Here is a 24,227-nt window from a genome sequence, read left to right as displayed (position 1 = left end):
CTTGTCGTAGGAAATTGATACACTGTTAATTCTTGCTCTATTCTCTTAATTTAACCTGAGTTGCAGTGAGTCCAGTGTATTTCCTTGACCTAGATCAATGATGGGATCAAGAGGAGTGGTGAAATGTGTTGTTCGGTTGTGGAATGCTTTGAGTGCTATGTACTGTAGTTTCTGTGAAGGCTGTGGGTGGTTGGTCGGAATTGGTTAACAGTGGTAAGTGTTACTATGTTGGGAAATTAAAGGTGGTAAATCTAGATTAACCTAAATCTGAGGTCAAGATCATGATGTGGAGGTTAGTTTCTTATTGGAGAATAATGGAAAGGAGTAATAATCATGATTAGCTATTACTCTAGAATCGGTTATTTATTTATAAGTGTTTTATGTATGTGTAGTACAGGTATATGTATATTACATGCATTGTATATGTGACACAGGATCTTGATCTATACGAGCAGCGTGACGTGGGGTGGTTCTGTTGATACGAGATATCTGGAGGCGGGTATTTCTTCCTTTTCTCCTATTTAGTTCTTTGAACTATAAAGCATGGTTGTTTTTGAATGCTTAGGTTGCATTATCTTAAATCTGTATATTTGTCTTATTCCTGCTTGTCTCCTTCTATTTGAGCTTTGATATGATCATCTTTATTTCGATACAGTCTCACCCTTGATATCAGAACTCTGTGCATGTGTGTTGTTAGAGTTGGTATCATAGAGTCGTCTGACTGGTACGATTAGCGTGCTTATTATGCATATTGATGTCGAGTGTATATGTGACGGGTATGTGGTATGGGGGTTGTATACCTGGTTGACCATGTTGTGTGTTGGAGTATGTATATACGTTTGTGGTGGTTATTGGGGGTGTTGGGATACACTATGGATGATGGTATTTATATTGTGACTATTCACATCATGTCATCATTCATTGCATATTGACGACCGATGTCTTCCTTGTGGTGAGAGGGTCGTCAGTTGTTTATAGCTGCCATTCAGCCACTTTTGGAGAGTGGTAGATGTTGATACAGTCTGACCTGGCTGTTGTTTTGATGTTGACACTGATTTAAGTTTGTATTAGATGTTATTTGGACTCGGATTGATTACTGATCAAGTTTGATCGTGTGGAAGGGAAAAGTCCAAGTTGGAAACTTGGCACGCGAGGTCAGAGAGGGCTCGGTAGCTCGTTCTCTGGACCTGACGAAGTCGGAGAGGGCTCGGAAGCTCGTTCTCCGGACTAGGTCAGAGAGGGATCGGTAGCTCGTTCTCTGGACCGGCCGACGAAGCCGGAGAGGCTCTCAAGCTCGTTCTCGGACTAGGTCGAGAGGGCTCGGTGAGCTCGTTCTCTGACTGACGAAGTCGAGAGGGCTCGGAAGCTCGTTCTCCGGACTAGGTCGAGAGGGGCTCGGTGGCTCGTTCTCGGACCGAAGTCGGAGAGGGCTCGGTAGCTCGTTCTCTGTACTCAGGTCGAGAGGGCTCGTAGCTCGTCTGGACCGAGCGAGAGGGCCTCGTGAGTTGTTCTCGATTAGGTCGAAAAGGGACCTAAGTGGATATTCCATGGTGCATTGGATCGGTCGGCGATCCGATCCAGTGTACATGAGAGCGGTGGATCGGTCGCATCGATCCAGGAATTAGTTTCCGATCGGTCCGGTGACCGATCAGAAACACTCATAACTCGAGTGTAATCGACGGCCGTGGATCGACGGAAACACTCGAGCACATCGAGTGTAATCTGATAGGTCCGTAGACCGATCAGGAGATGCTATTGCGAAGAGAAGAGGGAAGGATCGGTCATGGAGACCGATCCAGCTGCGGCTTGATCGGTCTCCACGACCGATCAGGTAATCTGTGGACCGATCAGGATATGTCCTGATCGGTCCATGGATCGGTCTGGTGACCGGTCCATGGATCGGTCTTGTGACCGATCCACACATAATCTGATTTGTTCGATGTTCTGCGATTCCTCCACTACATCTGATTTGCCTGATTCATGTGATATAACCCTCTGTGCTGTTAGCTTTTGAGTTTGCAGGATTACAGGCACCATTCCAAGCATAATTTCAAATTAAGTCCATAAGAGGAATACGACAAATGGACTTTCTGCTGTGATTCGCGGCGCATGGTTCATTTGAAGCATCAACGGCTACTGGTGAGATCTGGCCGCGATCCGCTTGACTCCTGGTAATTGGTTCGAGCTCAGAAGACACCAGTGAAGACTGTGATTTCATTGGTGTGAGTTTAGAGGACCAGGTAAGGAGGAAGAGGGATTGGCTGCAGCGATGATTTTGTACAGATTTGCCACAATCCGTGACAGCAGAGCAGAGAACAGGGGCTTAAGAAGCATAAAACAGCGAGAGTAAAGAAGAAGAAGCAAGCAAGAAAGTGAAAAAGTTCTGTTGATCATTCTTGAGCTCTCGTGTGAAAAACTGCGATCTGTGAGTTCTTGTTTCCACTGATCCTCGCGTGGTTGTAAGCATTAGTTCATTCTTCTTTGCCACCGAGCTCTGTAAGTCTTGTGCTTTAACATATATATTTCTTGAGATTTTGTGGAGAGGTTACTCCACCGAGAAGGAGGATCTTTAGTCGGAATTTATCCGGGGTGCGATCTACCGAAGATCAAGGAGTCGTCCACCTTACGGACACGCCGAGGAGTAGGGGCAAGTTATCCCCGAACCTCGTAAATCCGTGTGTTAGTGTGCTTGTTTCTTTTGTTTTAGTTTCCTAATTCCGCTGTGCTAACAAGTTTCTCTGTAGAAATCTTTGTTTAAGTTTTTAAGAGGCTATTCACCCCCCCTCTAGCCATCTAAGATCCTAACAAGTGGTATCAGAGCCTGGTGCTCTTCATCTGGACTAACATCCAAAGGAGCAAGAAGATGGCCATGAAGGAAGGATTCAGCACAAACAGACCACCCTTCTTGATGGAGCAGATTTCCAGTATTGGAAGAGCCGCATGGAGTATTACCTCAAGACTGATATCTCCATGTGGTTCTCGGTCAAGGAAGGATTCACACCACCGAAGGACGAAGAAGGTAAGGAACTCGATTCATCAAGGTGGTCTACCGAACAAACTCGTAAAGGGCAAGCCGATGCCAAGGCGGTAGTCACCTTACAATGTGGGATTGCCAAGGACCAACTCGTCAAGGTAGGTCCATTCTCGAGTGCAAAAGATTTATGGAACAAGCTTATCGAGCTCCAAGAAGGAACTCGTGATTCTCGGATAGCCAAGAGGGACCTATTCTTGAATCAACTACAAAATCTCACCATGAAGGAAAACGAAACGGTAAGTGAACTACATGGGAGGTTCAAGGAAATCATCAATGGTCTACATTCCGTGGATGAACGCGTGGAGAATCGCGATCTAGTAAGGTACGCTCTTAAATCCTTTCCAAGGAATGCCTTGTGGTCATCTATGGTAGATGCCTACAAGGTTTCCAAGGATCTTTCCATTGTAAAGCTAGATGAATTCTTTTGTGAAATGGAACTTCATGAACTTGCTAACAAAGGTCAAAAGGAGAAAGGTATAGCTTTGGTTGCAGGAGAAAGAGCAAGGATGGGAGAAGAAAGAAAGGAAAGAAGAAGGAGAAAGAGATTCTTTCATTTTCATCCTCCTCCGAGTCCGATGATGAAGGTGGATCATCATCAAGCGAGATGGCAAATTTTGTGAGGAGGATCATGAGAAGAAACAGGAGATACAAAGGTAAGACTGTAGATCAAAATATTGATAAGTCTAACGTTACTTGCTATGAGTGTAGCAAGAAAGGCCACTACCGGAGTGAGTGTCCAAAACTCAAGAAGGAGGAACGGGCCAAAAAGAAGGAGGAAAGAGCCAAGAAGAAGAAAGCTCTCAAGGCCACTTGGGATGAATCTTCCTCAAGCTCATCGGAGGAGGAAGAGAAGAAGGAGAAGAGTACTCGGCAATTGGCACTCATGGCAAGGGAGGAGTCCGAGTCCGAGAGTGATGACTCAAGCACTTCAGCCGCGGCTTCATCATCTTCGGATGATGAAGAGGTAACCTCTTCTCACTTAGAAAAATGTTATAAGACTATTACACATTTGTCTACCTTGCTTAAAAAATCAAAAACAGAAAATAAATCAAAAATAGAAAATAAATCATTAAAAGAAGAAGTAGAGAACTTGAGAGCTCTTAGGGAAGATGAGGTTGATGACCTACATCTAGAGCTCCTTGAAGATGAGAACAAGGCCTTGAAGGGTGAGGTTGAGAAACTCAAGAAAATGCTTGAGAAATTCTCAACTAGCTCTAAGACCCTAGACATGATTCTAAATGCCCAAAGGGCGGTCTACAACAAGGCTGGATTAGGATACCAACCTAAGGAGTCTAGTTTTATTTCTTTAGTGTCAAGAACCCAATTTCATAGATCGCATGTTTCTAGGGTTCATGAGACTAGGAAGAAGGTAACAAAGGCATGGGTGCCTAAGTCCTTCATTGTAGATGCATTAGGTCCCAAGATTTGGGTACCTAAAACATCTATCTTTCGTGTCTTGTAGGCATTGGTAAAGGGGGAGCGTCTATCAACTTGGTTTGTTGATAGTGGATGCTCCAAGCACATGACCGGGGACAAGTCACTATTTTCTACCATTCAAAACAAAAATAGAGGTAATGTGTCTTTTGGTAATAATGGTAGTCTTAAGGTTATAGGAGTTGGAGACATTCATATATCCGAATGCCTCCAAATCAAGAATGTCCTTCTAGTCAAGGGGATGACTTTTAATCTCCTAAGTGTCAGTCAATTGTGTGATACGGGTTACACAATTGAGTTTCATTCGAGTCAATGTCTAGTCAAAAACATTGACACGGTACTAGTAGGCACAAGGGTAGATAACATTTATCAAGTTTCTTTTAAAAGTGCTACTAATGCTCTTGATAAGTGTTTCATGTCAAAAGAAGAAGAATCGTGGCTTTGGCATAGGAGGTTGGCTCATGTGAACATGAAAAATATCCGGAAGCTGGTCAACAAAGGGTTAGTGCGAGGCTTACCAAGCAGCAAGTACCAAAAGACCAAATTGTGTGATGCATGTCAGAAGGGTAAGCAAACTAAAGCGCCTCATAAAGGTAAAAGCGTTGTAAGTACAACTACTGCCTTAGACTTATTACATATGGATTTGTTTGATTGCAGTAGTGTTATTTCATTAAATGGAAGTAGATACTGTTTAGTGATTATTGATGACTTTACTAGGTATACATGGACATTCTTCTTGAAAACTAAGGATCAAATCATAGATATTTTTATTTCCTTTTGTAGAAGAACTGAAAATGAAAAATCAACAACAATTAAAACCATTAGAAGTGATCATGGTGGGGAATTTCAAAATCATAGGTTTTTAGAATTTTGTCAAGAAAAGGGATATAAGCATGAGTTCTCTACTCCAATGACCCCACAACAAAATGGGGTTGTGGAGAGAAAGAACCGAGTCTTACAAGAGGCTGCACGAAGTATGCTCAATGAGTACTCACTACCGAGTTACTTATGGGCTGAAGCTGTAAATACAGCTTGCTATGTGCAAAACCGAATCCTGATACATAGGTTTTTAGGAAAGACTCCCCATGAACTTTGGTTTGGAAAACCCCCTACAATTAAACATCTTAGGGTGTTTGGTTGTAAGGTGTTTATTTTGAACACCAAGGAGCATCTTGGAAAATTTTCGGCCAAAGCTGATGAAGGGATACTGGTCGGGTACTCGCTCACCAGTAAAGCCTATCGAGTCTACAACAATAGGACTAAATTGATTGAAGAGTCCTCGGATGTAGCTTTTGAAGAAATCCCTAACTTAAATGATCAATCAAGGGATGTAGGAGAAATTCAACTTGAACTTAGAAGGCTAAGTTTGAATGATCGAAACATAGAAAGAGTCGAAGTTGACTCTGATGATGATGAACGAAGGCAACAAAGAACTCAATCTGATCTTTTGCCTGATATTGAGTCCTTGCCTGTGCCTAGTGAGACCATTCATGAGGCACCACCAATACCAAGACAATCTAGGATAGTCACTAGTCATCCCCAAGACCAAATTGTGGGAGACATCCAACAAGGGGTTAGGACTAGGTCATTCTTTAGAAATGAGTCTAATGAAGTCGCATTGATTTCAGAGATTGGACCAAAATTAGTTGATGAGGCATTGCGCGATCCTGATTGGATCATAGCTATGCAAGATGAGTTAGGTCAATTTGAAAGGAGCCAAGTGTGGGACTTAGTTCCTAGACCTAAGAAGACCACCATTATTGGAACTAAATGGGTCTTCAAAAATAAGTTAAATCAAAAGGGAGAAGTTGTAAGAAACAAGGCAAGACTTGTAGCCAAGGGCTATAGTCAAGTCAAAGGTCTCGATTATGATGAGACTTATGCTCCCGTGGCCCGATTAGAGTCCATTCGTTTGATGCTAGCTTTTGCTGCACATAGAGGTTTCAAGCTCTATCAAATGGATGTTAAATCTGCTTTCTTAAATGGCTTTATTAAAGAAGAAGTCTATGTTGAACAACCACTAGGGTTTGTGAATATCGAAGCTCCAAACCACGTGTACAAACTCAAGAAAGCACTTTATGGGCTTAAACAAGCACCACGAGCTTGGTACGAAAGGTTGTCAACATATTTGCTAGAAAAGGGTTTTGTAAGAGGCCAAATAGACCCAACACTATTTCTGCGTAGAGATGGTGAAAACATTTTTGTAGCCCAAGTGTATGTCGATGACATAATTTGTGGCTCAAATAACAAGGGCTATTTGAATGAATTTATTTCTCACATGGAAAGTGAGTTTGAGATGAGTCTAGTAGGAGAATTGACATTCTTCCTTGGACTTGAAATCAAACAAACTCGCGATGGAATTTATGTCCATCAGACGAAATACACTCAAGAGATGCTCAGAAAATTCAAAATGAGTGACTCTAAGGAAGTATCCACTCCAATGGCGACAAACACTCGTCTTGACAATGATGAGAGTGGGAAACCAGTTGATCTAACGCAATATAGAAGCATGATCGGTAGTCTTCAATATCTCACAGCTAGTCGACCGGACATACTTTTTGCTGTGGGCATGTGCGCTAGATATCAAGTTTGTGCCAAGGAATCTCATTTAACTGCAGTTAAGAGAATTCTAAGATATCCCAAGGGCACAATTAGAGTAGGACTGTGGTACCCTCGTACGGAGTCTTTTGATTTGATAGGCTATACCGATTCCGATTATGCTGGATGCAAATTGGATCGGAAAAGCACTAGTGGGGGTTGCCAATTTTTAGGTTCATCGTTGATTAGTTGGTCAAGTCGGAAGCAACATTGTGTTGCTCTCTCCACGACCGAGGCTGAATACATTGCCATGGGAGAGAGTGTATCACAATTGTTGTGGATGATTCACACTCTAGAAGATTATGGACTTTCATACAAAGGAGTGCAAGTGTTGTGTGACAACATTAGCACAATAAACCTAACGAAAAATCCAGTCCATCATTCAAGGACCAAACACATTGAAGTGCGTCATCACTTCATTAGAGATCACGTAGCTAGGGGAGACATTGCACTCACATATGTTGAGTCAAAGTCAAACCTAGCCGATATTTTCACCAAACCCCTTCCGGAAAATGAATTTAGTCATTTAAGGAGGGAATTGGGAATGTGTTTGGCTCAATAAGTCATTTTGACCACATCATGATCAATAAGGACCATTAAAATGACAAGAGAAATTGGAAAATTAATTTGGGCAATTTGGGGACATCTCACACAAACTATAAGGTTTAACAAAATATTTTTGTTTTCTAGAAATGGGGTGAGATGCTAGGATCAACCAAATTATTCAAAATGTATCATGCATCCCTTGAATAATTAGGTTAAAGAGACATAAATTGAGTATGGGGAAGGCCATTACATAATTCATGTGTATTTGGCTCCTAGATCTTACTCATATATTCCAACCAAGGAATCTTGGTTGGATCTGTATCTAGAAATCATCTAACCTGGTTGATGTGTTGATTGATACCTTCCTGATTTTGATTGAAAATATGACAAGTTGGTGAAGAAATTTGACATATTTTGACAAACTTGTAACTACTCATAGGAAGGATATATCGTGAACCGATAGCCTGAGTCAGATTTATTACCTTGGTTCACTATAAATCATAGTTTCAGCAAACAAATAAAACGAACTTCTCTTTTGAAACTTTGAGATTCAACACATTTGTTATGAAGTGTCTGAAACTTTCGAGCCCTTGATAATTCAAAATCATTAGAGCTCATCATTAGGAAATATTCACTGGTATCACTGAATATAATCTGTGGGCTCTTCAGATCCTAGGTTCTGAACTTGAAAGTTGTTGAACCAAGTTTCAGAGCTGTCGATACAAATTTCAGAGACTGACATCGATCGGTCCAGGGACCGATCAGATGATATCTGATCGGTCTCTACGACCAATCGGGAGAGTTCTTCGATATCCGATCGGTGCACGATCGCTGGTTCCGCACGACGCCAGCGATCGATCGATTACGATCGGTCCGGACCGATCGAGCTTCCCCGATCGGCTCCACGACCAATCGGAGGCTTGGCACGTGGCACCTCGATCGGCCGGGAACCGATCAGGAGGCTCCCTGATCGGTCTCCACGACCGATCAGGAGGCTCTACTTCTGATCCACCTCTGATCGGTCTCCGCGACCGATCAGAACACTCCCTAACCGATCAGGACGTTCCCTGATCGGTCAGGATTTCTCCTGATCGGACAGCCGTCCGATCTTTTGATCTGTTCACCCCTTTTTAACTTCCCCCAATCCTTCGTCCTCTCATTTCACGCCGAAAACCCTAGCCGAACCACTCCTCAGTCCCGACTCTTCTCTCCATCTTCTCCGAAAACCTCAAATGGCGCCCAGGTAACTTCCTTTCTCCCCGAAATCTATTCATTTTTGACATTTTAGTTTCTTTTCACAGTGTTTTTCTGTGTGTTGTCTTGGTTCTCTACTTTGTGGCTCCCGTGGACTCCCATTTGCCTCGATCGTGTCCTATTTTTTTTGACCTATTTAGGAAGAAATCGGCCGGTGAGGGTACTTATAAGTCTTCTACCGAGAAATCCAAATCCCAGGCACCCTCCCGACCTCAACCTTCCTCATCTTCAAGATTCCCTAACCGCCAGTTTGAACAAGCATTTCAAAATAGGACATTCAAGCTACTCCCATGTCGATCTGTGGATCGAAAGTACATGGATGAGTTTTGTCCTTCTGTATCCGAAACACTAGCATATTACAATCTTGACTCGTTAGTATACTTAGAAAGGGACATCAACTATGATCTAGTCTCTGAATTCTACAACAATCTTCATCAAAGCAGCGATGGTATTTATAGAACCAGAGTCGCTAAGAAAACTGTTGATTTCTCTGTAGTAGAATTCTTTAGGTATCTAGGTTGTCGAGTTTGTTCAGGAGATCCTTTTCCCATTTTTCCTGATTTACCAGAATCATTACCTCCTCCACTTGATGTATCACCTGATTCCATCTATGAGTACTTCTTCGGTCATCCTAGACCAGGTGGACTGGATGAGTTGGATGTTGATTTTCCCACCTTTGCCGCTCTACGACTATCTGCCCCTGACTATATTCTTTTTAAGATAGTCACAAACTGTCTCCTTCCAATCACGTCCAAACCTTTAGCAAAGATCCGACCATACCACTGCCTGATGCTTTATGGTTTGCGTCGGCGTCTCGACTTTGACATTATGTCCAGCATCTATTCTTCGATCATCTCCTATTCTCAGCCTAGCAGCTCCACCATTTATATGCCTTATGGGCATATAATTACAGATTGACTCGAGACCCTTCAGATAGATGTGTCTAAGGGTAGGATAGTGAAGATGGTCAGACAGGATTGCCGGCTTGGGAAATGGGCATTTTCCAAGTCCGGTATCTTGGGACAGAATGGGGCTGTTCAGTGGAAGGATGGGAGAGGTCTAGGAGAGTTACCACGGGCACTTCCTCGACAGGTTGTTGTTCCTCCTCCTGCTGCTGATGAGGAGGATCCTGATCTGCGCTGGCAGATCGCTAAGCTAGAGAGCCGCTTCGATCAGCACGATGAGCTGCTGGCTGCTGAGCTCCATGGACTGCGCGTTCGGATCGACTGCTTCTGGGCTGGATGGCCAACTACCCGCCTCCACAGCATTTCTCGGGCCATCCACCTTCGAGCTCCAGCATGCCGCCTCAGGGTTACGAGCCTCCCGCGGATGATGATGATGTTCCTCGTGTTGAGGAAATTGATTGATACATTCTATGTGTTATTTTGCCTGTCTGTATGTTGGATGATATTTGTTGGATATCTTTGTCTGACCTGGATACTTATGCTACTCCTATATTTTTGCTATTCATTTGTCCATTTCTCGTTTTTCCTTATGCTTCAGTTCATATTAATATGCTGTTCCTATGCCATGACTTGATTGTATCTTATCTCTTTCTTACTGTCACATAGTACACTTCGAGGGAACTCTAGGTGCATTAAGAAAAGACAGTATGGTTTAAAGGGGAGTCTTTTGAGTCTTATCACCCCATTCGCACCTTTTCGGTGTTTGACAAAGGGGGAGAGATATCTAAGTTTAGAGGTGTATGAAGGTTTGATTTTAGGGGAGAAGATAACGGGGAGGATCTTGATTCTCGTTATTGACTTCCATACATCATGGTATATTCATCTTAGGGGGAGGATCTTGATTCCCCTAAAATTATGAAAATAAGAACATTTCTGATCTAAACTTAAATCATGTTGTCAAACAACAAAAAGGGGGAGATTGTTGATATAGTCTGACCTGGCTGTTGTTTTGATGTTGACACTGATTTAAGTTTGTATCAGATGTTATTTGGACTCGGATTGATTACTGATCAAGTTTGATCGTGTGGAAGGGAAAAGTCCAAGTTGGAAACTTGGCACGCGAGGTCAGAGAGGGCTCGGTAGCTCGTTCTCTGGACCTGACGAAGTCGGAGAGGGCTCGGAAGCTCGTTCTCCGGACTAGGTCAGAGGGCCCTGTAGCTCGCTCTGGACTGACAAGTCGGAGGGGCTCGGAAGTTCGTTCTCCGAACCAGGCGGAGAGGGCTCGGTGGCTCGTTCTCCGGACTGGGCCGGAGAGGGCTCGAAGCTCGTCTCCGGGACTAGGCGAGAGGCTCAGGTGGCTCGTCTCCGGACCGACAAGTCGGAGAGGGCTCGGTAGCTCGCTCGGACTAGGTCGAGAGGGCTCGGTAGCTCGTTCGGACTGACCGAGTCGGAGAGGCTCGTGGTTTGTTCTCGACAGGTTAGCCGAAAGGGACCTAAGTGGATATTCCATGAGTGCATTGGATCGGCGCATCGATCCAGGGTACATGAGATGGGATCGGCCGACGCATCGATCGGTGCTGTTTCTGATCGGCGTGACCGATCAGAAACACCGATAAGACACATGAGTGTAACGATCGGCCTGGATCGATCAGAAACACTCAAGAGCACACGAGTAATCTGACGGCCCGTAGACCGATCGTGAGATCTATGCGAAGAGAGAGGAAGGATGGGTCATGGAGACCGATCCGTGCGTGTTTGACGGTCTCCACGACCGTCGTATCAGGACCGATCAGGATATGTCCTGATCGGTCCATGGATCGGTCTGGTGACCGATCCACACATAATCTGATTTGTTCGATGTTCTGCGATTCCTCCACTACATCTGATTTGCCTGATTCATGTGATATAACCCTCTGTGCTGTTAGCTTTTGAGTTTGCAGGATTACAAGCACCATTCCAAGCATAATTTCAAATTAAGTCCATAAGAGGAATACGACAAATGGACTTTCTGCTGTGATTCGCGGCGCATGGTGCATTTGAAGCATCAACGGCTACTGGTGAGATCTGGTCGCGATCCGCTTGACTCCTGGTGATTGGTTCGAGCTCAGAAGACACCAGTGAAGACTGTGATTTCATTGGTGTGAGTTCAGAGGACCAGGTAAGGAGGAAGAGGGATTGGCTGCAGCGATGATTTTGTACAGATTTGCCACAATCCGTGACCGCAGAGCAGAGAACAGGGGCTTAAGAAGCAGAAAACAGCGAGAGTAAAGAAGAAGAAGCAAGCAAGAAAGTGAAAAAGCTCTGTTGATCGTTCTTGAGCTCTCGTGTGAAAAACTGCGATCTGTGAGTTCTTGTTTCCACTGATCCTCGCGTGGTTGTAAGCATTAGTTCATTCTTCTTTGCCACCGAGCTCTGTAAGTCTTGTGCTTTAACATATATATTTCTTGAGACTTTGTGGAGAGGTTACTCCACCGAGAAGGAGAATCTTTAGCCGGAATTTATCCGGGGTGCGATCTACCGAAGATCAAGGAGTCGTCCACCTTACGGACACGCCGAGGAGTAGGGGCAAGTTATCCCCGAACCTCGTAAATCCGTGTGTGAGTGTGCTTGTTTCCTTTGTTTTAGTTTCCTAATTCCGCTGTGCTAACAAGTTTCTCTGTAGAAATCTTTGTTTAAGTTTTTAAGAGGCTATTCACCCCCCCCCCCTCTAGCCATCTGAGATCCTAACAGTAGATAGGAGTGGAGCTAGTCCTGTCGCGCTTGCTCAGCTGTTCAGTGATTATACTCTGTCAGCCTCGACCACTCTGGAGTAGTGGGTCTTGAGGGTACAGTAGTCAGAGGGCTTGAGTTGCGAGTGGTCAGGGACCCTTAGCTGTGTAGTTATATAACTACTTAGCTGACCGTCCGCTTCGGCCGCCTATAGCGGTGCTTGTACTGGAGGCTAGTACGGTTTGTCACGGACCCAAGCCTCTCGGCCAAACAGGGGTCGTGGTGTCTAGAGAGGTGGCGGGGTGACCATGGAGCATGCATGCACTTTTGCATATGATGCGCGGTGCATCTGGGGAGATACTTTTGCATACATGCCTAGTAGATATTAGTGCATGTGATTGTGTGTTGTTGCATTTGTTTGCGCTATGTATGTTGCATTTGGATGTCATACTGCATACATGTCATCTATTTTACATGTATATGCAGTCGTATCTATATTTGCACAGGTGTCTCTAGTTGATCTGTTGCTAGTTTGGTGAGTTCCCTGATTCTGGTATCATGGTATTGATTCTAGTCGAGCATGTATATCTACCGTGTTAGGTATGTTTATGTATAGTCAATGTATCAGATATGTCTAGATGTGGTATGTTTCGATAGCATGATTCTATTCTTATTATGGAGACTGTATCCCTTGATTCTTATGTTGTCGTACTTACCATGCTTTATTCTATTCTTACCCGCTGAGTTCTTTGTACTCACCACCCCTTCTATACTGTTATGTTTTCAGGTAGTAGGTAGTTGATTGGAGTTACTTGGAGTATGCTGCCAGCCGGTCCCACTTCCCGCGTTACATCCGAGGATTCTTACCGATTTTTAGTCTTTAACTATTCGCATTTTACGTTTCATGGATTTGGTGTTGTCGTTTTATACTATGACTTGATACATGTATTGTGGACCTATACCTGTGGTGTGTTTTTGTGGACTTTCGATTATGTGGGTTTCATATTCGTTTTCCGCTGAGCTTTTTGATATAGCCGTGTGGGCTACATATTCAACTGCGTGGTTGTGGTTATTTTCTGCATATATATCCCAGCCGCATGTGGCTGACGTATTTTTGCATGTATGAAAGTTTCAGATTGTCACCGGTACAGGGAAGGTGCTGCCGAAATTTTTTAGGAAGGTACTTCCCCGGGGCGTGACAATTTAGTGGTATCAGAGCTAGGGTTTTACGAGACCTATTTTGCATGTTTTGGATTTTGGGGTTTATGAGACGTAAAAGTATTTTGGGTTTTAAGGCTTGTGAAGTCTATTTTACGTGTTTCGGATTTTGAGGTTACGAGGTCTATTTCTCGGGTCTTGGATTTTCCGAGGATTGCGAGATTTATGAGTTTCGCGAGGATTGCGATGTTTACGATGGTTTGCACTCGAGACTCGTATTTTTCCGATGTGACTGTTCGGACGTTGGGACCAGGCAGCGGCAGGATACCTCCAAGTTATAGGAAGTAAGTTAAATTACTGTTGTATTAAATTGTTGTAGACTTACCTTGTTGCTCATATCAGGGATGAAGCACGGAGATACGACCCCTCGTCCGTGCCGTGGTCCGGGTCGACCCCGGAAACCACATATTGAGTCTGTAGAGGCTGAGCCAGTGGAGTACGAGGAGGATTCTGTTAGGGATCCTACAGAGGTTGAGATTGACAGCCGTGCACAGACTCCTCAGATTCCCACGAGAGATCCGGGTTTTCAGCCCCAGTTGGTTCCTCCCACCTTACCCCCGGTAGCCCCTATTCCTACTGCTACTTCTTGGGTGAAGGACAGAGCTCGGATTCCGTTACTGGCCCGGTCGGTAAAGGATCGTTTTACCTTATTCTATGGAGTTCCCGACCCCAGTGTTGCTCGTTCCTGGTTGGGAATGTGGAGGATACGTACGAGTATTTGTCTTGTACCGAGGAGGAAAAAGCCGAGTTAGCTTCATATCACCTCCGAGATCAGGCTGTTACGTGGTGGAAGATGCAGAAGTCACTCTTTGGGGATCAGAGTATTACTTGGGCTTTATTCAGAGATGCCTTCGAGAGACAGTATTTTCCAGCTCCTTACCGTATAGCCCGTCGACAGGAATTCTTAAGTCTTAAGCAGGGGGATAGATCGGTGATGGAATATGAGGCAGAGTTTAACCGATTAGCTAGGTACTGCCCGCAGCTTGTTGCTCAGGACAGTGATCGGTTAGACCAGTTTACCCAGGGCCTTGCGGCGTATATTCGCATCAGGATGTCGGGTTTTACTCCCAGCACTTACCGAGAGGCGTTGGACAGAGCATTGATGATTGAGATGACACAGCAGCAAGTTTCTCAGGAGCGGGGAAAGGATAAACAGAAGGCACAGGGTACAGCCCCAAATCAGAAACAACAATACAAGGATAAGAAAAAGCGGAAGAAATGGCAGGGGTCCCAGACTGCTTCGGGGGAGTCTTATCGATCAGCGAAGACAGGACGATCATCAGCTGGTTCATCTAAATCTTCTCAGAAGGATTCTTCCAGTGATTATAGATGTTACAGGTGTGGTACTGAGGGGCATATTAAACCAAATTGTCCAATGGGCCAGGACGTATGCTACTACTGTAAGCTTCCGGGTCATGTGAGTCGAGACTGCACACTGAAGGCACAGGTGGAGGCGGCTAAGAGTACTCCACAGGGGAGTCGTACTACTCAGACGCGACAGTCAAAGAGTTCACAGAGGACACAGAGTGCTCCGTATCAGCAGCGTATGCCACCTTCTCAGGCCCAGGTATATCATATCCAGGGCCACGAGCACTCAGCGGTACCAGTTGCTATACAGTATGCCTCTACGGTTTCTTCGCATCAGACATATCCGGCACCGCAGACCCTTATGACGCCGCCTAGCTCTTATCCAGTGGTACAGCCTCAGCAGTATGCTACCACTCATCAGCCTCAGCAGTATGCTACCACGCACCAGCCTCAGTAGTTCACTACTACTCCACCGGCACCGTTCCAGACTACCACTGGAGTAGCGCCATCCTGCCCCGATGTAGGACGAGTGTATGCTATTACTCGCGAGGAGGCACAGCGGGCCGAGGGATCGGTCTTTCGGGGTATGATTACTGTTTATTCATTTCCTGCTGAATTGTTGATTGATACTGGCAGTTCCCACTCTTTTATTTCCCGGGCATTTCTGAGTAAGATTTGTAGACTACATGTTCGTCGGACTCACTCATTGGCGGTATCCTTACCCTCGGGAGAGATACTGGATATCAGTCAAGAGATTAAAGAATGTCCGTTGGATTTCGAGAGTCAGACCCTTATGGTGGATTTGCAGGTTCTGGATATGCTAGAATTTGACATCATTTTGGGTATGGACTGGTTGGCCAGACATTATGCTACCGTTGACTGCAGCGCTAGAGTGGTTACATTTAGACCTCCGGGTCTACCGTCCTGGGTATTCATGGGTACCAAGGATGAGGGGATTTCTATCATCTCAGCGATGCAAGCTCAGCGATTATTGTCTCAGGGATGTCGGGGGTATTTGTTATCTATGATTAAGATTGATCAGGATACTACCACACAGCTATCTGACATTCCTATAGTTCAGGAGTACCCTGACGTATTTCCAGAAGAATTACCCGGCTTGCCCCCGAAAAGGCAAGTGGAGTTCACGATTGAGTTGATCCCGGGGACAGCACCGGTGTCCAAGGCTCCGTATCGCATGGCACCTAAAGAATTGGAGGAGCTCAAAGTACAGCTACAGGAGCTACTGGATAGAGGGTTTATCCGTCCTAGTGTATCGCCATGGGGAGCTCCGGTGCTCTTTGTGAAGAAGAAGGATGGATCGATGAGATTGTGCATCGACTATCGGCAGCTGAATGCAGTGACTATTAAGAATAAATATCCACTGCCACGTATAGAGGATCTGTTTGATCAGCTCAAGAATACTTGTGTGTATTCTAAGATTGATCTGCGCTCTGGCTATCATCAGCTCAGTGTGAGAGATTCAGATATACAGAAGACAGCCTTCCGTACTCGATATGGACACTATGAGTTCTTGGTGATGCCGTTTGGGCTTACCAATGCTCCAGCAGTTTTCATGGATCTGATGAATAGGGTATTTCTGGAGTTCTTGGATCAGTTCGTGATTGTGTTCATCGATGACATTTTGATATATTCTCGATCCGAAGAAGAACACGGGCGACATCTTCATGTTGTGTTGGAGACGCTCCAGCGAGAACGTCTCTATGCGAAATTTAGCAAATGTGCATTCTGGTTATCTTCTGTGGGTTTTCTGGGACATATTGTTTCTAGCAGTGGTATATCCGTGGACCCACAAAAGATAGAGGCGGTTACCAGTTGGGAGCAGCCAAAGTCTGTACATGAGATTCGTAGCTTTCTTGGTATTGATTTGTAGAGGGCTTCTCTAGCATAGCTCTGCCGTTGACTCAGTTGACCAGGAAAGGGGTGAAGTTTTGCTGGACAGAGTCTTGCGAGACGAGTTTTCAGGAACTTAAGCGAAGACTCATTTCTGCACCTATACTAGTGCTTCCTTCCGGAGATGATGGCTTCGTGCTTTATACGGATGCATCATTGCAGGGGTTAGGCGCAGTACTTATGCAGCATGGACGGGTAATTTCTTATGCCTCACGTCAGTTGAAAGAGCATGAGAAGAACTATCCGGTGCATGACCTGGAGTTAGCAGCTATTATATATGCGCTGAAAATCTGGAGACATCATCTATATGGGATTACCTTCGAGATATTCACTGATCATAAGAGTCTTAAGTATCTAGCCACCCAGAAAGAATTGAACTTAAGACAAAGAAGATGGATGGAATTCTTGAAGGACTATGACTGTACGATCAACTACCACCCAGGGAAAGCCAACGTGGTAGCTGATGCGTTGAGTAGAAAATCCCGAGGAGTTCTAGCTTGTCACCGGGTGATGGTTACTGAATTGGTACAGAAATTTTCTGAGATAGGATTGGTAGAGAAGGGTCAGACTGAGCGGGGTATTCTGTTATCTATGGTTGCCCAGTCACCCATTGTAGAGAGGATTAAAGAAGCTCAGGCTACAGATCAGCATCTGCAGTTTTTGTGTAGCAAAATCATCCCAGGACAACAGACAGGGTTTTCTTGCGATGATAATGGAATTCTATACTTCCGGGGAAGGTTGTGTGTCCCTGAATCACCTCCGTTGAAGGAATGCCTGCTCCAGGAGGCGCACCGGTCCAGATTTGCGATTCATCCTGGTGGTACACGTATGTATAGGGATCTGAGATGTTCATATTGGTGGACGGGCATGAAGAAGGACATTGCGGATTTCGTTGTACGATGCCTTGTATGTCAGCAAGTGAAGGCTGAACATCAGAGACCCGCTGGTTTACTCCAGAAGATACAGATACCGGAATGGAAATGGGAGCATATCACGATGGATTTCGTCGTGGGTCTACCCAGAACCCGGCGAACACATGATACGATTTGGGTGATCGTTGATCGATTAACCAAATCTGCTCATTTCCTTCCGATCCGTAGGACGGACTCATTAGATCTATTGGCAGAGTTGTATTGTAGAGAGATTATCAGACTTCATGGTGTACCTCTCAGTATTATTTCAGATAAAGATCCACGATTTACTTCGCGATTCTGGCAGAGTTTACAGCAGGCTATGGGTACAGAGTTACGATTCAGTACCGCTTTCCACCCCCAGACAGACGGTCAGTCAGAGCGTACTATACAGACATTAGAGGACTTATTGAGATCATGTGTCATAGACTTCGGAGGTAGTTGGGAAGATCATTTACATTTAGCGGAATTCGCCTACAACAACAGTTATCATTCAGCGATACAGATGGCACCTTATGAGGCGTTGTGTGGCAGAGTCTGTAGATCTCCCACCTTATGGGTAGAGGTTGGGGAACCCCAGATTTTGGGGCCACAGAGCCTTCAGCGTGATGCAGAGATGGTTCGTACTATCAGGCGCAGGTTGTCAGAGGCTCAGGATCGACAGAAGAGTTATGCGGATCGTAGACGGAGACCGTTAGAGTTTGCTGTTGGTGATCATGTATTCTTACGGGTATCCCCTACGAAAGGAGTAAAAAGGTTTGGATTGAAGGGTAGGTTGGCACCTCGCTATATTGGATGGACCCTTCCAGATTCTCGAGAGGATAGGTGCGGTAGCGTATCGGCTGGCACTACCACCATCACTTTCCGGAGTGCATGACGTTTTCCATGTATCTATGTTGAGGAGATATGTACCGCACCCTTCGCACATTCTCACAGGTGTATCGGTTGTACTTCAGCCAGATATATCTTATGAGGAGGTTCCAGTTCGGATTTTGGACCGCAAAGAGCGTCGGTTGCGGAACAAGACAATTCAGCTGGTCAAGGTCGGATGGCGGCACCATTCAGATGAGGAAGCCACTTGGGAGTTGGAAGATAAGATGCGGGCTAGTTACCCACACCTGTTTACTGAAGGTAAGTAAAGTTTATTTCAGTAACTAGAATAAGTTTATCTGCTACTTCTTGCTTTCAGTGGGTAGAGATAAATTTGGGGACCAAATTTTTGTTAGTGGGGGAGAATGTAAGATATGCAAATTTATTTTAGGGTTACAATGAAATAACCTTATGAAAATTTTAGGAAATTATAGAAATTTTTTTAGAATTTTTCGGAGGTCGTATGACTAGTTTCGCGGGGATAGAAGTGGAGGTTTGGTTAGGAATACGCGTGTGTGGGATTAATTGAGATGTTAGTTAGGGTTTGATTTCCTTAACCCTAAGTGGGTTCTATTAAAAGGGCTTCATTCCACACCCGTGCCCTAAGAACCCGACCCGACTCATTTTCTCTCCTGCCTCTTCCTCTCTCTCGCGACCTCCCCAACGCCGACGCCTGCCTCAGTGATCGCCGATTTTTCCCTTTCCTCTCTCGGTGTCGCCGGTGAGGAGCAGATTCCGGAGGGTGGTGAAGAAGGGGGTCAACTATCGACGAACTCTCCTTCTCCCTGGCTTTTCTCTTCCTTTCTAGTCTCGGCAAACCGCGGCGACGGAGCTTCGATTTGGGGTTTGCGCTTACTGTCGGAAAGGGGCCGAAGGCACCGGCGTTGGATCTGGCCAGCGTCGACCGATTGTGTGAGGTCACGATCATTATCCCTCTCTGATCTCCTTCCCCTTCTCGTCGGCAAGCACAGATCGTGCCCTAGCCGGGATTCTTGGAGGTAAGCGTTTTGGGTTTTGTTGTGAATTCGAATCTGATCTCCCTTCTGATTTTGATTCGGTAGGTTTTGGTTGAGAATTAGGGTTCTGATCTCTTCTCTGTGCGTTAGCAAGAACAAGACCGAGCCCTAATCGGGATATTGGAGGTAAGGAGTTGGTTTCTGTCTTGAATTTGGGTTCTGATCCTCCTCCTGGTATTGATTCGAGTGGGGTTTGATTCTGAGAACAGAGGTGCTGTGGTGATTTCAGCCATCACAGATTTATTGGGTTGGTTCCTCCACCGGAGTTGTGATCATCTCCGGCGATTGAAGCAGTAGAGGTAAGGGCATCGATTGGTTATTGTTGTTTACAGAATTGTTAGTGAATTCTCACTGTTCTGTTCTTGATCCGACCAGTGAAGATTTTATGTGTAGTTTACTTGTCGTAGGAAATTGATACACTATTAATTCTTGCTCTATTCTCTTGATTTAACCTGAGTTGCAGTGAGTCCAGTGTATTTCCTTGACCTAGATCAATGATGGGATCAAGAGGAGTGGTGAAATGTGTTGTTCGGTTGTGGAATGCTTTGAGTGCTATGTACTGTAGTTTCTGTGAAGGCTGTGGGTGGTTGGTCGGAATTGGTTAACAGTGGTAAGTGTTACTATGTTGGGAAATTAAAGGTGGTAAATCTAGATTAACCTAAATCTGAGGTCAAGATCATGATGTGGAGGTTAGTTTCTTATTGGAGAATAATGGAAAGGAGTAATAATCATGATTAGCTATTACTCTAGAATCGGTTATTTATTTATAAGTGTTTTATGTATGTGTAGTACAGGTATATGTATATTACATGCATTGTATATGTGACACAGGATCTTGATCTATACGAGCAGCGTGACGTGGGATGGTTCTGTTGATACGAGATATCTGGAGGCGGGTATTTCTTCCTTTTCTCCTATTTAGTTCTTTGAACTATAAAGCATGGTTGTTTTTGAATGCTTAGGTTGCATTATCTTAAATCTGTATATTTGTTTTATTCCTGCTTGTCTCCTTCTATTTGAGCTTTGATATGATCATCTTTATTTCGATACAGTCTCACCCTTTATATCAGAACTCTGTGCATGTGTGTTGTTAGAGTTGGTATCATAGAGTCGTCTGACTGGTACGATTAGCGTGCTTATCATGCATATTGATGTCGAGTGTATATGTGACGGGTATGTGGTATGGGGGTTGTATACCTGGTTGACCATGTTGTGTGTTGGAGTATGTATATACGTTTGTGGTGGTTATTGGGGGTGTTGGGATACACTATGGATGATGGTATTTATATTGTGACTATTCACATCATGTCATCATTCATTGCATATTGACGACCGATGTCTTCCTTGTGGTGAGAGGGTCGTCAGTTGTTTATAGCTGTCATTCAGCCACTTTTGGAGAGTGGTAGATAGGAGTGGAGCTAGTACTGTTGCGCTTGCTCAGCTGTTCAGTGATTATACTCTGTCAGCCTCGACCACTCTGGAGTAGTGGGTCTTGAGTTGCGAGTGGTCAGGGACCCTTAGCTGTGTAGTTATATAACTACTTAGCTGATCGTCCGCTTCGGCCGCCTATAGTGGTGCTTGTACTGGAGGCTAGTACGGTTTGTCACGGACCCAAGCCTCTCGGCCATACAGGGGTCGTGGTGTCTAGAGAGGTGGCGGGGGTGACCATGGAGCATGCATGCACTTTTGCATATGATGCGCGGTGCATCTGGGGAGATACTTTTGCATACATGCCTAGTAGATATTAGTGCATGTGATTGTGTGCTGTTGCATTTGTTTACGCTATGTATGTTGCATTTAGGTGTCATACTGCATACATGTCATCTATTTTACATGTATATGCAGTCGTATCTATATTTGCACAGGTGTCTCTAGTTGATCTGTTGCTAGTCTGGTGAGTTCCCTGATTCTGGTATCATGGTATTGATTCTAGTCGAGCATGTATATCTACCGTGTCAGGTATGTTTATGTATAGTCAATGTATCAGATATGTCTAGATGTGGTATGTTTCGATAGCATGATTCTATTCTTATTATGGAGACTGTATCCCTTGATTCTTATGTTGTCGTACTTACCATGCTTTATTCTATTCTTACCCGCTGAGTTCTTTGTACTCACCACCCCTTCTATACGGTTATGTTTTCAGGTAGTAGGTAGTTGATTGGAGTTACTTGGAGTATGCTGCCAGCCGGTCCCACTTCCCGCGTTACATCCGAGGATTCTTACAGGGTTTTAGTCTTTTACTATTCGCATTTTACGTTTCATGGATTTGGTGTTGTCATTTTATACTATGACTTGATACGTGTATTGTGGACCTATACCTGTGGTGTGTTTTTGTGGACTTTCGATTATGTGAGTTTCATATTCGTTTTCCGCTGAGCTTTTTGATATAGCCGTGTGGGCTACATATTCAACTGCGTGGTTGTGGTTATTTTCTGCATATATATCCCAGCCGCATGTGGCTGACGTATTTTTGCATGTATGAAAGTTTCAGATTGTCACCGGTACAGGGGAGGTGCTGTCGAAATTTTTTCGGAAGGTACTTCTCCGGGGCGTGACAACACATGTTCATTAAAATGTGCTTATCAATTTAGCAACCAATGAACCTTGCTTATCCCCAAAAATTCAATAGACCACTGCCCTGCTACTCGACATAATTGTAGAGAATTCAAACATCCCTGGCAGTAAAAACATTTTGTATTCTTTATATTTGAATGAATGAAAAACTAACTAACAGCTCACAACAGTTCAAGCATTTAATTATGTTCCAAAAATTCCAATAAATCATACAATTAAAGAACTCCTGTCACTACCATATCATGCTCAAAAAGCAAAGATCAATCTTCATGAAACCATTAAAAATCTTCAAGACCTCTGATTTTATCCAAATCCTTCCCCCGCACTTGAAATTTATCCATCGCAAACAATCCACTCATCAAGATAATCAACCAAAAGTCTCAATAAAAGAATGACAAGCAAAAAATGATCAAGATTTAGAATGTTAGATAAGAATGTTTCAAGAAAATTGTGGAGAAAGAAATGGAAAATATAATGGAATAAAAAATGACAAATGTCCTTCATTTCATGCATACATATGCTATTGTGACTTTGAAAAGAAGATAAGCAAGTTCTAGAGTTTCAATTGTTGTAAGTACATGTCACACAAAAGGAAATAATGAAGTATAGGCTTAAGGTGGCCCTCACTAGATAATTTTCATGCAATCAAGCTCAATTAATCAAATTGAGAATTCACCACCAAACTAACCAGCATCATGTAAGTAAAGTATCCAATCATGTCAAATGACCTAAAATTGATGATCAAATTTAAGAAGCTTTCACCATCTTAAAAATATTACTAGAAAATTCCAGGGAGAATTTTATTCAAATGACATGCTATGTATACCAAACTAAATGCAAAGTATGAAAGAAAAATACAATTGTAAAATATGAAACTAAGGAAACGTATAAAGAATTTATTAGACACAAAGCATGAATTAAAATACAAAAGTAAGCGAAATTGGAACCAACTCCTCTTTAATTCCCCGTGGTTGAAGAAGATTTAAAAGAAGTATCCATGTCGGTAGTGGAGTAATTGCGGTTCCACTCATATTCTTCTTATTCTTCATTTTTTCATTGAAAATTCTTTCTGGAGGTCTGAGGCGGTTCAGTTCAAGCATCCACTCTGGAAGCTTGTATTCTTCTACAATATCATTAAAAGGAAACACCTCCCACATGCATGTAGGATAAAAAAAAATAGGAGAATATTAGTGTGGGTAGAACATATATCAAGAAATGAATCACATCTAATAAAATCAACAATTGGTACCTCTATTAAATTCTCTAATGTATCACAAGAAATACTCACCTTGACATGTTGAAAGGTACCTGGAGTAGTGATTATTACCTCCTTTTCATCAAGTAACGACACAAGCTCTGGCTCTGGAGAATGTACAACCAAAGGTAGTGATTCTTGGGTACTTTGCTCCATAGCACAAGTCCCTACACTCTCTTTATCATCATCATCAAATTGAGATGATCCTTGGGGTATTGCTTCCAGTAAACAATCCCCTACACTTAAATTCTCTTCAGGTAAATTTTCAATTCCTGCATCTTCAACAACATCTAAAGTAACACTATTAGTAGAATCAGAAATTTGAACAACTACATCATCATCACAAATTAAACTAGAAAATTCTTGTGAAGAAATGGGAGTAGGGTCAGGCCTGACAGAATTTCTACTTTTCATCTCCCAATTGCAGCTTTGTGCTTGTAACTGATTGATGGATGACGCAGTTTGGTCTAACTGACTCTGTATGTTCTGTATCCTCGCAAATTATTACTCTTGATGCTCACTCATTTGTTGCATAATTTCATTGAATTTCCATGTTGACTCTACAAATTATACTTGTACATCCTCATACCTGAAATGTGAAAAATCCACCCTATTAGAATTATAGGTATTAGGAATTGACTCATACCTATTCTGCTGCTCCACAAGTGGGTAGTACTAATA

The 24,227-nt window shown here is 43.8% G+C and overlaps 2 long non-coding RNA genes across 5 annotated transcripts; both read left to right on the top strand.

Moving 5' to 3' along the window:
• Window positions 1-55: 55 nt before the first annotated feature.
• LOC121982732 lies at window positions 56-13,343 on the top strand. The gene is made up of 3 exons (XR_006112212.1): window positions 56-213; window positions 435-499; window positions 13,268-13,343. It is a non-coding gene; the product is annotated as an uncharacterized LOC121982732 (long non-coding RNA).
• Window positions 13,344-19,284: 5,941 nt separating this feature from the next.
• On the top strand, window positions 19,285-22,087 carry LOC121980395. 4 transcript variants are annotated; one of them, XR_006111526.1, is made up of 6 exons: window positions 19,285-19,615; window positions 19,760-19,840; window positions 19,924-20,013; window positions 20,178-20,324; window positions 20,546-20,610; window positions 21,861-22,087. It is a non-coding gene; the product is annotated as an uncharacterized LOC121980395 (long non-coding RNA). The 4 variants fall into 4 exon arrangements; XR_006111523.1 differs by lacking the exon at window positions 20,178-20,324 and having other exon boundaries at window positions 19,286-19,615; XR_006111524.1 differs by lacking the exon at window positions 20,178-20,324 and having other exon boundaries at window positions 19,286-19,696; window positions 19,778-19,840.
• Window positions 22,088-24,227: the final 2,140 nt, after the last annotated feature.

Source organism: Zingiber officinale, chromosome 5A, assembly GCF_018446385.1.
Source record: "Zingiber officinale cultivar Zhangliang chromosome 5A, Zo_v1.1, whole genome shotgun sequence".
Taxonomy (NCBI): Eukaryota; Viridiplantae; Streptophyta; class Magnoliopsida; order Zingiberales; family Zingiberaceae; genus Zingiber; species Zingiber officinale.
Note: the sequence above shows the minus strand (reverse complement) of the source record. Positions and strands in the feature narration are given on the sequence as shown.